The sequence below is a fragment of the Diceros bicornis genome, chromosome 19 (assembly GCF_020826845.1).
Source record: "Diceros bicornis minor isolate mBicDic1 chromosome 19, mDicBic1.mat.cur, whole genome shotgun sequence".
Taxonomy (NCBI): domain Eukaryota; kingdom Metazoa; phylum Chordata; class Mammalia; order Perissodactyla; family Rhinocerotidae; genus Diceros; species Diceros bicornis.
In genome coordinates, this window is record NC_080758.1 from 40,531,530 (window position 1) to 40,546,207 (window position 14,678).

The window sequence follows — 14,678 nt, forward strand, 5'->3', positions numbered from 1 at the left end:
CATACACACACACACACACCCTGGCACGAGATTCAGGTTCCTCTCTAAACTATAGAGAGAAAAGACCTATGGTTAATGACATTTGGGAATTCTTCATTTATTTGATGATTCACTTCCCAATTATCCTACGGTGAAGTTTCCCCATCATGGTATTAGTGCATCCAATCGTAGTGCCTCACTTTTGAATATAGACTGACACCAAATACATGGTGTCTTTTCCAACACTATTTCTCTGACAACAACTGGGTGTCCAACAATTCAATTCAGTTCTGACACTGTCTACCTGGAGTTAGTATCAGATCCCACAAGTTAAAGGGCTCAGTCCCACAAGACTGCCCCACTGTAGAGGCCAATCACAAGTCTCAGGCCACCCATACTTCTGACTGACTGGCGATAAATTTTGGGCTCCCACAACCCCCTCCTCAGGTTCAATCATCTGCTGGAATGACTCATAGAACTCAGGAAAGCAATTTACTTACTATTACTGGTTTACTATAGAGGATACAACTCAGGAAGAGCCAAATGGAAGAGAAGCATAGGGCAAAGTACAGGGGGAGGGTCACAGAGCTCCCATGCCATCTCCGGGCATACCACCCTCCCAGCACCTTCAAGTGTTCACCTAGCCAGAAGCACTCTGAACCCTGTGGTTTAGCAGTTTTTATGGAATTTTCCTTACATGGACACAATCGATTAAATCATTGGCCATTGGTGATTGAACTCAATCTCCAGCCCCTTCCCCCTCCCCTGAGGTTGGGGGGCGGAGCAGAGAGTCCCAACCCTCTAATCATGGCTTGATCTTTCTGGAGATTAGTTACCATCCTGAAGCTACCCAGGAACCCCCCAGCCAAAGGTCATCTCATTAGCACACCAAAGACAGTTCTCACTTTGGAGATTCCAAGGGTTTTAGGAGCTCTGTACCAGGAAATAGGGACAACGACCAAATATTTTTTATTACACAACATAAACATATCACCAGATATTTGTGAAAAGTCTCCAATGTGAAACAATAAGATTAAAAAGAAATAAAGGAACAGAATTAACATACTAATGAATATTATTAGTATTCTGAAATAGATAAGAAAACACATTGCATCCAAGTAAGAACAGCTTGCTTTGAAAAATGAACAATTAAAGAGGAAAAAAAGAGCTCTTGAAAATAAAAAATATGATTATGGAAATTTTTTTTAACTTAATAGAAAGTTGACAAAGTTGAGGAAAATTCCCAGAGAGAAGAGACAAAGATCAAGGAGATAGAAATTAGGAAAAGAAAGGAAAGAAAATTAGAGGATTGAGCCAACATCCGCCAACAGGAGTTGCAGAAAGAGAGAACAGAACAAAAGAGGGAGAGAAAATTATCAAAGAAACAATGCATGACAACATCCCGCAGTAGAAACACATGGGTTTCCAGACTAAAAGGGTTCTCTGAGGGCTCCAGACAATAAATGGTGCAAAATTTACACCAAGGTGCACAAGTGGGAAATTTCTCAATACTGAGGTTAAAGGGAAGATCCTAAAAGCTTCCAGGAATTAAAAACAGGTTACATAGAAAAGAACGGGAATTAAAAAGTCATCAGATAAGAAGATTCCAGCAGTAAGACTCCAGATGGCCATTGAGATATGTTATGCTTTCACAATCCTGAGAGAGAATGAGTTCCAACCAGGACTGGCTTCATGGGTGTGCCACCAGTGAAGTCTCACAGGGCCACCTACTCAGAAGGGGGCCTCGCACTGGGGTTTAATACTGTGGTCACCATTTTTCAAATCTTAATAATTTTATCTTTGAATATGAGTTTTGCGAGTGAGGTCCGATAGGACGTTGGTACACGCGCAGTGCTGCTTCCCGCCACTGCCTCATCTCCCTGGCGTGGGTTCTTGGTACCTGCTCCCTGACCTCCACCAAGAGAGGATCGCTGCCTCTGTCCCTGGTGGGCCTGATGCAGGTGCAGGGAGGACTGGGGTTGGGTAGGCACACCCCACATACTTTGTTGCCAGGCTGGTCTCTGGTTTCCTGTGAAGGTCTACATTCACCCTGCAAGTATCCCCATGCCTGGGGGAGTGTGACATTAAAACAGCAAATAAAAAGTACCACGCGAGGTTGAGAGAGAGAGGTCACAAAGGAAAGAAAAAACTTTTTTCCTGCTTTTTTGAGAAAAAAGGCCCCACATTTTCACTTTACACTGGGCCCCACGAATTATGTAGCTATCCCTGGTTTCAATTTAGAGATCCCTGCTTGGGAAGGGAGGATTTTTTTTTTTTTCTGTGCCTCAAAAGCTCAACTGTGAATATTGCCAAAGATAAAATGAGCAGGTACTCCTAACATTGGTTGATTTTATAACGATGTCAAGATGGTTCCAATGTGGACCCCGGATCCCACAGCTGGAAACTCCTGGTTCCAATGCATCTTTTCTGAGCCACACCTTGACTAATAGATTAGGGTGCTGACATTGGGCATTGGAGTCACATCCAGACAGCCACAATTTCTGACCCAAAAAGACAGTTTCAGACAGAACTAGATGCTTCCAAGGGAATCCAAGAGTGGATTTAGGGGTTTAGTGGAGTTTTTGCCATATGAATAGAGCATCCATTTTTGGAGAGTTTCTTGGGGTCTTTGAAGTTCAAAACCATCTCAATGAAGATGTGAGACCCTGAAAATCGTTCCCAAAAGTAAAGAAGATTTCCTTCTCTGGGGAGTTTTAAGAGGAAAAGAGATTCCTGCTCATCTGGACTAGTGTAGTTTGAGGCAGAGGCAAAAAGGGGGTGGATAACTCAGATAGACTCTCTAGCCCCACCACCTCTGAGTCTCTGATTTTCATTTTCTTAGACACCAAGGTCATTGCCAGCTGTGAGAATAGCCAAGTCTAGACCTTGGTTTTTGAAGTAAGTACTGCTACTTGCTTCACACAGGTCCACATTCCCAACGTGCTTAATTCTCCCCCATCTTCCCCCTCGCCAACACCTCCAGATCCTCAGACCTCACTGGATTTGGTGACCTGACAACTGCCCTTTACATAGGGATTTGTATCGTAAATTGCCACTAAGAGGCCTCTGATACACGTCTTCCTCACAAATTTATGCTGTCGTGGTTTTCAGACAGAAACTGGTGTGTTCACATGTGGCAGGCTTGCGGCTCATCAGACAGGTTCTATTAACTTGGTCTCCAGGTGGTAACCATATTATTTCATGCTTCTCGGTAACTTTTGTGCAACACAATTACCTTTGACAGTTCTTGAGTGGGACAGCAATTTTCAGCAAATGTTTTCAGTAACTAGAGGCCAGAAGGAAAGGAAACGTGAGTGCTTCAGTTAAGTTTTGAGTGTGGCTCTGACAGCTCTTCAGCACCTCTGTGGTGTTATAAATAGGAAATCTGTGGAAATTCGGGCACATGGAACTTAATGGAAGGGAGCTAAGCAAGGCCAGTGGTTTCCACTGTATTTAAGAAAGAATTTGCTCTTACACAGAATAATAAGTTCTACCATGATGAAGTTCTTCCGAGCTCCAGAATATGGTAGAATTTTCTGTCGATGGGGTTTTATGCTAAGGATGTTTTGTCCTCTTTCATGCTAATTCCAAACTGCAAAGAATGTGACATTCACTTCTTGGACTTGCCTAAATTTATAGTGTCCTCAGCATTCCTCAAAGTTATCCAAGGAAGATGTAGATCAATTCACTCTCCACGTATTAGTTTCCAGTTTCAGGAAAAAGATACTAAGTCTCACAGGTGGGCTGTTCAAAATCTGGTCTTACAGAGTGAGAATATGAAAGTTAATTGCTTCTCCACACTCTTCCCACCAGCATCACCAACACGCGCGCACACACACACACACACACACACACACACGCAACAGCCACTTTCTAAGAAAATACAAAAAAAAAGTACCTGCAGTCTTTAGTCATACATGATTGGAAAAGAAAAGAACTATTTGGTCCCCAAATCGTCAGATGTTAAAAAGACTGATACACACAACTGATAAATCTGCAGAGTTCATAGCTGGTGGAGTTGAACCTGAGGTCACGTGGCCACAACCACATCCGAAAGAACAAATTATGACTCCCATCTCACTGGCTTGGTGCAGAGCAAAACTTCCCTTTGACACATCCAAGAGAAGAGCTTACCCTTTGCTCCAATTTCATTAGCAATGTTTTACAGGCAAGCTTTCTTTTGATCTCCAGTGACTAGACACATGATATCATCGGCTCTAAATCAAGCCACATTTTTCCCCCTCCCTAAACCTGGCCTCATTAGCGAGGACACCACCAGCTAATCTGCAACATGTTACAGATTGCAACATCTCCTGGTGCCATCATTTGTCACCTTCTTTACTTGTTTACCAGCCACTTTGTCAGTAACAGTGATTGTTCTCCTAGACTCAGAGAACAGAATTTTGATTATAAACTTCCCCTGCAATTCTCATCTCTACTAAAGTTTGACATTTGGCCATTACTGCTTTTGAACTTGTTTCCATGTGTCTCCAGACTTTGTTCCTTCCTTATATGTGACCTTTTGGTAGATAACAACAGTCTAAAAAGTGATCTGCAGAGGGTATAATACAGAATAACTCAATTAGACACGGTCCTTATTTCCCCAAAGTCACAGGCGACAGTTTGTCAACCTTCACAAGTGTTACACATGAATCTTCTGCTTGGTTTGGGAGATGAGAGAAGGAGACACAACAGCCAGGCAATATATGTATAATCAAACTGTTCCCAGATCATGCTCAATAGGAAAACAGTAGGTTGAGGTCTTTTATTTGATTACTTTTAAAACAGTGGCCTTTAATCAGTTTCTTTCATATTATAAAAACACAAAATATGTCTATTACCAAAACATTAGGAAGTACAAGCAAGCAAAAAAGAAAAAAAAATTAAAGATTCAAATTTCCCCTGTGGGATCACTGTTGGTTAGCTGGGCCAACACATTCATGAGCATTTCCTCACGTGGCTCTCTCTACTAAGGAGTCTGCAAACGGTAAATATTATCCAGCCTCCCTTGCAGCTTGGGTGGTCATATGACACACTTCTAGTCAATGAGACCGAAATAGAAACTTTTTAAAAACCTCATAAGGGAGTTTCTGGGTAAACTCTCAATTCTCCCATCTTCCTCCCTTGATTTGCAGCTACAGCAGCTATTTTGGGACCATAAGACAGTAAGCACGAAGGTGAAAGCCAATATGTCAAGGGCGATAGAGTGGACATCCGGGCATCATTGAGCAACTGAACCAATGCCAGCAATTTCCCACTTCCAGACTTCTTATCAAATGAGAAAATAACTGCCTGTTTATTTAAGCCACTGCTAATCACGTTTTCTGTTGTGTGCAGTAATCCAAACTGATCCGCCCAATCACCTAGAAAAAATTCATACTGGTACACTAGGTGTTCTAAGGGCTTTTGCTTTTGAAGGAGGTAGAATACATGTCTTTTTGTTTGACCTGAAACTTTTAAAATTTGCCATTTAAATTAACTTCAGTAATAACTTTACTCTGGTAATAATAATAATAATAATAACTGATATTCTTATGGCACCTTAGCTTTCATTATCTCATTCTCTTATCCCCATTTTGAAAGTAAGAAAACTGCAACTGTAGTTAACACTACTGCATTGAATATTTGAAAGTTGCTATGAGAGTAAATCTTAAAAGTTCTCATCACAAGAAAAAAGATTGTAACTGTGTGAGGTGCTGGATGTTAACTAAACTCATTGCGGCAATCATTTTGCAAATACAAATATCAAGTCATGTTGTACATCTTAAACTAATACAGTGTTATATGTCAATCATATCTCAACAAAACCAGGAAAAAAAAAAAAAGAAAAGAATGTAAGAAAACTGAAGTACAGAAGAGATTTAAATCTCCCACAAAGTAATTGGGGTTTAAATTCAAGTACTATGATTCCAAATACTTCCCTCTTTCAGTCATATTACAGGCTCAGTCTCCTCCAGTGAGTGCTAGCAAATACTAAAACCTACAGCTTGGAGGCTGAGTAAACTGGAACACACCTGAGGTCAATTCTAAAAGCCAGCTGAGATGTCAACCAAGTTCAGAGCAAGGTTCACTGCCTAAGCAGGTCACCCAGACAGAGCCTGGTGGCTCCAGGACTCATAATTGTGCTAAAGATAGGAATTGCTTCCTGCAACGGACTGAATGTTTGCATCCCCGTCAAATTCATACGTTGAAACCCTAATCCCAATGTGATGATATTTGGAGGTGGGGCCTTTGGGAGGTAATTAGGTCATGAGGGTAGAGCCCTCATGAATGCAATTAGTACCCTTATAAGAAGAAGCCAGAGAGCTAGCCAGCCGTGTGAGGACTCAATGAGAAGATAGGCATCTACAAACCAGTAAGAGGGTCCTCACCAAAACGCAACCATGCTCGTACCCTTATCTCAGACTTCCAACCTCCAGAACTGTGAGAAATAAGTGATTGTTGTTTAAAACACCCTCTTTATGGGGCATTTTGTTATAACAGCCCAAGCTGACTAAGACACTTGCTAAAATGTCATCATGGAACCAGAGTTATCAATAAGCACACTAACTGTTCCTAGTCCTCTAGAAACAGAGTACTTTTATCTTCCTTTTCCAAGAAGTTAATCCACATGCCTAAGATCATGCCTCTTAGGAAGGGTAAAGCCAGGATTTGAACCCTGATCTATCTGACTCTAAGGCTAGGGGCTTAATCCACTAGGCAGTACTGCGCAACTATGGCACCTATTTGGCACTTTCAAATATTGTGAACACCCATTGTGATTTTTTTGGGGGGGACTAGAACTCTACAGAACACTAGACAGGTCAGAAGGCCTGGGTCTGAGTCTCCAATCTTCCACTTTGTGTATGAGTCTGAGTAACTTACCTGTCCTGAACTTTGCCTGTAAAATTAGGGTTGATGATAAAGCAAAGGAAATGATGTATGTATGCGAAGGTTGAGAAAACAGCTGTGACAACTTCCTCCTATGAAGTCTCTTTCTCTTCCCATCCTTCTCCTGATGATGGACTTAGTTGATGTATCATCAGCTTTTGCTACATAACAAATCACCCCAAAATTTAGTGGCTTAAGACCACCACCATTTATTATTTTTCAAAATTCTATGGATGGATTGGATGGTCTTCTCCTCTGGGCTGGCTTGGCTAGACTCTCTCATGTGTCTGTGATCAAATGCAGGATCCGCTGGTGGCTGGCTGCTCTAGAATGGCCACAATCACATATCTGGTGGTTAGACGGCTGTTGGTCAGGCAGTAGGGTGACCAGCCACATGTCTCTCATCCTCCAGTAGGCTAGCTTGGGCTTGGTCACATGTGGTCACAAGAGAATGAGAGAAAGTGTGCAACACCCCTTGAGGCCCAGGCTCATAACTGTCACATGCTCGCTTCTGCCACATTATATTAGTCAAAACAAGTCACAGGCCATCCCACATTAAGCAGGTGAAGAAATAGACTCCACCCCTTGGTGAGAGATACTGCAGAGTTAGGAAGAATTTGTGGTCATTTTAGCAATAAATTACAATACTCAGCCAGTTTTCCGGAGCCACACATGTAGCCACACACATTTCCGGAGCCAGCCTTCCCGAATCTTCTCTGCCCAAAAACCCAGACAGAATCTGTTTTTGCAGCAGGGCATAGATTGCAGGTCTGGATGGGTTGTTTGTTTTGTGTTTGTTTTGACTTTTAGCTATTTCCAGGATGTTTCTTTCAGAGAGCAGAAGATTCAGTTCTGTCTGCCACATGTATTAAGATGGGCTGTGATGGAGTATAGCTTTGTGGTCAGAGGCCCTAGAAATTGGTGGGGACAGAGTCAGCAGAGACTGCTACAGGCCCTTATGGCACTGGAGGCCACCCTTCCAAAATAAGAAGACGGTCTTCCTTCTGAAGTGCTTGGGGCAGCCTGACAGTCAGCGTTGTGCAAGTCAAGAGCATGACCAGTGTTACCCAGCCCTGCCAGGGGTGACAGGGTGAGTTCACCTCACCAGCTAATCGGAGACACTCCCAGCCTGATGAATTTGTGGAACTCCCGGCCCTCGGATGACAATATCTGGCTCACGCTTTCTCTGCTTTCAAGTTTGGAGATTGCACAAGTGACATGAAAGGTTGCAGAGGGCCTTGGAATGCCCTGTGTGATGAAATCATGCATGAGGCCCCTTTGGATGGAGATGAGGAGGGGTCACATTCTCCTGACAGGGTGCCTCCTGATGGCGTGTGTGTGTTGGAGGTGGGTGCCCAGCCAGCTCGGGTCACTTCTCACCATCTGGGGCCTGGACAAGGAGAACCTAGAGGACGTGGCTGGCAGAGATGCAGGAAGCAATGTCTCAAGAAGAGTGAAAAATTGCTCTCATGTGCTTTCCTGGCAGAGCCTCTGAGAATGGAGCCTTCTCCTGAGGAACTATTGCAACACAGCTGAGATACTGAAGGGTCAGGGAAGGGTCCAGGCCAGTGGGGGCAAATATCCCTTCACTGGTGTCTCTTACCTCAGGCAGAGTCCTGCTTGGTGGCATTCCTGCATGAGTGGGCAAAATGAGAAATTCCAACCCTCTCCACCCACATGCACGTATTAGATGAGGTCCGGCAGGAGGCCAGTATCAGATATGCCTGGAGGCCAGAATGGGGAGGCCAGAACCTCCACCAAAACACACGGTGGCCAACTCACCCACCTCTCTCCTGAGAAAGCAGAGGCTCAGCAGTGCCTGAGGGAGGCACAGTTCGGCTCTTGGAAAATGGCCCTGTTGGGCTTCATTCCCCCAGTACTTGTTTTCTGACAGACAATGCTAAATTCAGTTCTCATCTACGTGAAAGTTTCCGAATCCAAAAGCCAAGGAGACTCCCCAAACCATACCTGGACTAGGGGACAAACAAAAGAAATCCATCTACTTTCTTTCTATGCACTTCACCCTGTTGGCTCCAGCACCATTGCCTGGGGCAGAGGATCTGGGCCATGCAACTGTGGTTCCTGCGCCACTTAGTCAGGTGGAAAGGCCTCCTAATCTAAAGATGGCCCAGCCCTGTCCTGAGATACAGGGCTCCCCCATCAGACTTTCTCGCTCCCCTCAGGCCTTAGTGAACGGCACTTCCACCTCCTTCCACTTCACACCTTTTCTTTCACCTGTGGCTCCCATTTGCTGAGCATCTGCTCCAGGTCTCCCAGCAGATGGCTGCAGCCAGCCTGCAGGAAGAAAGATTCCCAGACCTAACTGGGCAGCCCCATTTCCAAGAGCCGCCACTAGAGCCAGGCTAGCCTTGCCCTTGCTCCTCCTTGGCCACTAGCTTCTGCGTTTTCACATCATTATCCCACTTAGGAATGTTCTCACTTTTAGCCCTTCTGCTTACAGACATCCTACTCCTCCCTTTTCTCAACTGCTCCACCCCAGACTGATTCCATCTTTCTTTGTTTTTTAAAGAGTATTCTCTTTTCTGATATTCAATGGACTTTTTGGTTGTGTGACACCAGCAGGAATCTCATCCTGAGGGGAGAAGTATGACCTAGAAGGCAAGGAAGTACCCTTGGTACTGACCTCCAGGCCTTGGGGATGCCCTCCAGTTCACAGTGTCTAGAATATTCACACACACACACACATACACACACTTCCAAGCCCAATGTTTCCTTCAACACAATATTTAGAATCAGACTTCAGATCCTGGTAGAAGGGTACAATTAATTTAAGTAAATGAAGGCAAGGAGAAGGGGTGGGTGTCTACATAATGGGAAGGGAAGTTGGGAGAGAAGGGATGGGGCAGAGATTTTTCACTTAAAACCAGAGATTCTCCAGATTTAGCAGAAAGATCTGCCAGTAGTGATCTCTGTGCCTGGGGGAGATTTTCTGGAATGAAACCTTTATTCTCTCAATGATCTACTGGCTACACTTGGTAACATCCAATCTCCTGGTAAGAAAATGTGAGGTTAGCCCATGAGGTTCATACCAAGTGTTAGAGAGGACTTCCCTTGAGGTCAAGTTCTCCAGGATCCTTGTTTTTCTCCTGTCTCCCTAGGGCCTTGTCTTGTCCACGTGCCTCATGTCCCTCATTCACTATGCTGGTCCCTCTCCATCTTGCTGGCCCTGTGTTCACTCCACTCCAGGCTCACTCAGAGGCTGACATGATTAATAAGTCATGGCAGGCCCAGGAAACAGCCTGAGCAGCCTCCAAGATTTCTTTGGCTTGAGGCATAGCAGAGGCCCTAAGTCTTCCAGGATTCTACTGCTCTCAATTCCATGTAAGGAAATGAGGCCTCACACAGGTGAGCATGTCCAGTCAAACTACCCCCACCCCTCCCAGTCCACCCACACGTCCCCAAGCTCATGCGTGTTTGCACACATTCACCAGGCTGAGTGCCTGGAACATTAACCTGCCCTGATTCTACCTTTGAAAGACTGGTGAAAATTTTAGAGTTGTTTCTTTTCCATTTTTTTATTATAGAGACAATATAACTACATTACAGAAAAAGAAAGAAATCAGAGTTAAAATTTTTATTTTTATTTCTGTTTAGTCCTTATTTGTATGCATATAGGTTTTTTTTTAATAGCAGTAATCAGAATGTCAGGAATTTTGCTGGTTGACTTCTTCTCCACTTTGGCTGCACTTTCTGACCTGTGAGGCCTTTGGGCACTGGAACCCACCGAGGGCAGAGTGAGGTCAATGGAGCTCAGGAGGCACGGTGTAAGGGCTGACACTGCACCCCTCAGTCCTTCCCCGAGAGACTCTAAGGCGTCCTTGACCTTCACAGGGCGCCGGGAGAAAAATGAATTACCTCCCTGAGTTGAACACCTCTGCAGGTCTCCAATGTCAGGGCTCTGGCCCTGCTCCCTGGCAGGTTATGTTTGGCAGGAGGGAGGTCTAGCAGGCACCTTTTCCCACTTGAGTGACGCAAGACTGGTGCCTTACAGAACAGAGCCGTCAGTGTCTCTGGAGGATGGACCTTGGCACTGGATTCAGAGTGGCTGAAACACTGGGAGTTTGTTAGCCGAGCCAACCCCATTGGCTCCAGTTTCCCTAAACCCCACGGGTTTTCCAAAACTTGGCCTGAGGTTGAAGGGGGGCAGCTGGAGATGTTGAATAGGACCCCAGGGGACTGACCCCCATCACTGCCACAGGCTGCTCAAGGCCCAGTCAGACATTTCCCTTGAAATCACTCAGCTCCCTCCCAAACCGTAAAAAATGAATGAAGAGCAGGACTGTTTGGCCAACACACTGGCTCCAAGAGAAACCTTGGAGGCAGCTCAAGGGCTACTGCCCATTCGCCAGGGGCCATGTTTCCAAACACAAATACTAGCCTTGGCAATCTGGCTGTCTCTTGCTTCACAACTCAGATGGCACTTTTTGGGGTCATGTTTAACTTGGGGAAGAGAGAAATGAAGAAAAAAGATACAAAGTCTCCAGGAACAAAATGAGCTTTTGACTTCTAGATAGTATTTAACTGGTACTAGTGTTTAAAATCTACCCTGGTTAAAGGCTGCGTTTCTAAGAACTTCTAGGTAAATTCTAGCAACTCTTCCTTTTGGGGTCCTCAGGCTGGAAACATGAAAATAAAGATATCAATGCCTAGATTCTTGGTAAAGATTGCAAAAGCACTCAAGTGACAACTAATCCCCGCAGCTCAAGCCTGGGAGCCTTGGGAATCAGCTGCATAAATCCTGCCGATTCGTCGTGTACCACTGCATCCTGTTTTATATTTTTTAATGAGATAGTCAGCAGGTGTGGCCACAAAAGGAGAGAAGAGGGGCTCAGGAAAAAATGAAGTTTATTATACTCACAGATCCTAGAGACAGGAGGCCATGCAGGACCACATGGCAAAGACACCAGGTGGGCAGGAGGCAGAGGACGGGAGTGAGGAGAGTGCTTAGGCCATGCCTTTATTGGGGTTTCTGTGGGAAAGGCAAGGCAGGGCAGGGTAAACAGTTTAGGACTGGCTAGTTTGAATAATTTCAGCAGGCTTTGGGCTATGGGGGTGGTCCCCAGTTGCCTGGAAGCTGGCCCTGGGATGATCAAGGCAGAGGAATACTGCTTCCTCGGGTACACGGGCCAGATACAGGAGCTCTGCTCTGGATTGGTTACTTTGCATATCAAGGGCATCTTCCTGGCTGGGTCCTTTGCTACCCCTAACAACTGGCTAGCTCAGGGAAGGGCAGTCTCTCCCCAGCCAGAAAGATTTTTCTGAGATGTCAGAACATCATAATATACAGAAAATTAAAAATATTTACAATACATGTAGACCTCTCCTGTTGATTCCACGGCCAATGAAAATACACCTAACCTTCTCAGGAACGCCAAATCCAGAAGAGGAGAGTGGTTCTGTTCACAGGGTGGTGCCAGCGACAAAGCACTATGGTGTGCCAGGAGCTGTGTGCCCAGGGATGGGAGACAAGAGTCTTCCCTGGGACCTGGGAGCTGACAGCTGCTGGGGGACAGCAAAACCCACATCAGGGCTCAAGCCTTTGAAACCGGGGGCCCCAGACTTCAGCCTGGGCTTCAGAGAAGCCAGAAAAATATGCAGTGCACCTGTCAAGGTGCCCTTCCTTCATTTATGCCCTAGCTATCTTAGCTCCTCAAGCTACGTATAATTTGGGGCCCCCTTCCAGGAGGGCATTGCAATACATGCCATTTGAACAAATGATTCCAGGTCTAATAATTTTACTTAGGCAATAATCAGGGACGAATGTGCAGTCCTGAACCTCTTAGATGCTCAAGTGTGTTCATAATAGAAGAAATTTGAAAACAACAAAAGCCAAAAGGGAATTAGCAAAATGCATTATATACAAGCAAGTAATATGCAGCCATTTAGAATTGTCTTAAATAATTTAACATGAGAAGTGTCGATATCATGACTGAAAAAAGGTTTACAAAACAGTATGATACTATTTTTGTTTAAAATTTGTATATGTGTTTATATATTCACAGAAAACAACTCCACGTGAGGGATCCCTTCTTTGCCTGCTCCCCACATTCCTGCCTTGACTCATAAAACAGGAGCTCCCTCTAACTCCATGGCTTTCTCAGAGGTGCTGAGGAGGTGTGCCCAGCTGTGGAGCCAACCCTCCAACCTAGGGAGAGTGGTTTATCTTAGTTGGCCATATGGGCACACAAGTAGGTGGAGGGCATTCTGCCTCAAAACCCTGAAACAAAACCTCCGCCTTTCCTGGCCTCTCAACAGACATGCTCCTCCATAGGTTCATTTCCTGCCTCAGACAGGCCCAACGAGGCCTCTTCTTTCTGGTTCCAGCTTCTCAGATTGCTTTGAATGAGTGAAACCAATCAGGCACACCTGAGGACCAGTTGCCTCAACTTGAGTGATTAATAAAGTTGATAACTTTTCTTCCATTTGGCTCAATTCGCTGTATTTACAAGTGTCATCTAGACTCCTGTAGGGGAAAAGCGTGAATGACAGAATTCAGTCAACAGACCTCACCCTGAACCCAGAATGACCTAAGGCAGTGGTTATTTGCCCCCTAGGAGACATTCAGCAGTGTCTGGAGTCACTTTCAGTTGTTCCAATACGCAGGGGGAATAGGCAGGGAGTTGCCACTGGCATCTAGTGGGTAGTATGTAGGGGCCAGAAATGTTGCCAAACACCCCACAATGCACAAGGCAGTCCTCCACAACAAACATCACTCGGCCCCAAAGAAGAAGCCCTGGTCTTAAAGATATATATAGAAGAACTGACAGCAATTTGTCTTCTACTTTCTATATTTTCTCATTTTTCTGCAATATCTGTATATTGCTTTAGTAATAAAGAAAAAAATAAAAATTACTTTAAATTTTAACATAAATGGGCTGTACCACAACTAGGATTTGTCAAATGAATGAAGGAAGGAATAACATGGCTTCGGAAAAAGGGTAGCTAAGACTATGAGCTTCTTGAGGCAGGGATGTCTAAATTTTGTATAACTTTGTATTCTGAGCTTCTAGACCAATCTAGCACATGGTAGGTGCTGTGTAATTGTTGAGGAATGGATGGGACCTGCTTCAACATCATCAAGAACACTTAAATGTCTTATGGTAATCATTTCACAATATAGACATGTATCAAACCATCGTGTTGTATACCTTAAACAATGTTACATACCAATCATATCTCAGTAAAGCTGGGAAAAAATAGAAAAAAAAAGATAAAGCGGCTGTAGCACGTCAAAAGTTGGGGTGTGGTCACAGGTGAGTATTTATTGAAGAAAATCAAAATCTAGTTCCTACAGACAGCTCTGGGCACTCCTTGGAAACCCCCCTAGAATGGAAATAGTGCCTGAGAGGCAGAGAGATTGGAGTGATAGAGTCCACTCATAGCCATGCGTCACTATTGAAGAAACTTGACAAGTCAACCCACCCCTAAGGACCCAATGGATTTCATGTTGACTAATTTTTTTTCTTTTCACTCAAATTATGTGACTTTTTAGCTACTGACACCACTGTATAGGTGATGTAGTGCATGCCAGGGAGCACGTAGTTCTGTCCCCCATAGGTTTATTATGGCTGGTCAGTCCTAATTAAAAGCCTCCTTTCATCTTGTCCTGAGGACTTCCGGACATGGCTCCTGGGCTTTATTTTTGGCTCTGGCCATCTATGCTACTTCCTGTTTTGTTGCCAGATTAATGACACACAGCATGTGAGCTAAGGCAGCCCAAGAGGAATATTTCTCTTACCTTCCTTCTTATTCCCTAAGATAATTCTGGACCCACAGCAGATCAAGTGCATCATACAAAAGTCAGCAAC

General features: G+C 44.5%; 1 protein-coding gene across 1 annotated transcript in view; it reads right to left on the reverse strand.

The window, feature by feature from the left end:
* TASP1 (taspase 1) overlaps positions 1-14,678 on the reverse strand; it is a 255,473-nt gene that overhangs the window by 1,838 nt on the left and 238,957 nt on the right. The window lies entirely within an intron of this gene.